The sequence below is a fragment of the Octodon degus genome, unplaced genomic scaffold (assembly GCF_000260255.1).
Source record: "Octodon degus isolate 3935 unplaced genomic scaffold, OctDeg1.0 scaffold00007, whole genome shotgun sequence".
Taxonomy (NCBI): Eukaryota; Metazoa; Chordata; class Mammalia; order Rodentia; family Octodontidae; genus Octodon; species Octodon degus.
The window spans coordinates 15,887,779-15,888,509 of NW_004524583.1; positions in this window are offsets into that span (position 1 = coordinate 15,887,779).

Consider the following 731-nt stretch of genomic DNA (forward strand, 5'->3'; position numbering starts at 1 on the left):
TAAAATATTTCAAGTTTGTATAACTAGAAAATCTTACTTAAAAAAGAAAGAAAGAAAGAAAGAAAGAAAGAAAGAAAGAAAGAAAGAAAGAAAGAAAGAAAGAAAGAAAGAAAGAAAGAAATCTACTGAGGAAACTGGTGGAGCAAACCCTGGGTACTGTCCAGGCAGATCATGAAAATGTGGCCCTGGATACTTTGTGATACTGTTCCCTTACTCTCCTTCCCAGCCATCATGAGCTAAGCATGTTTGCTCTGCCACATGTTTCCATGTTGTTTTTGCCTTGGGGCCAGCTAACCGTGGCCTTTATGCTCAGAAACTGTGAGCCAGATTAAATCTCTTCTCCTTTCAATTGTGTTAGGCATTGTCTCAGCAGAAAGCTCACTGTCATACTAATTCACCTCATCTTCTACAGTGTAGATTTATAACTGGAGAAAATATGGGATATAGGATCATTTATATTAGTTTTTTTTTTTTTTGCTTAAAGTGAACCATATGTAAAAGTTTTCAATATTAGGGGAAACATAAATGCATTTTGAAAGAAACAGAAGGTAGACTTTTTTTAGTTGTCCTAAATATTCTCATTTATCATATAGGATGGTCTGCTTGACCATTTCTGTGAGATTGATTGATTACAAAGTAAGTCTTCTAATACAGAATGTTTGTCTCTTCTTATTTTCTAATGTTTGATACATTTGAACTAGTACAGTCTTTGAATTAGAACCAATGCAGGC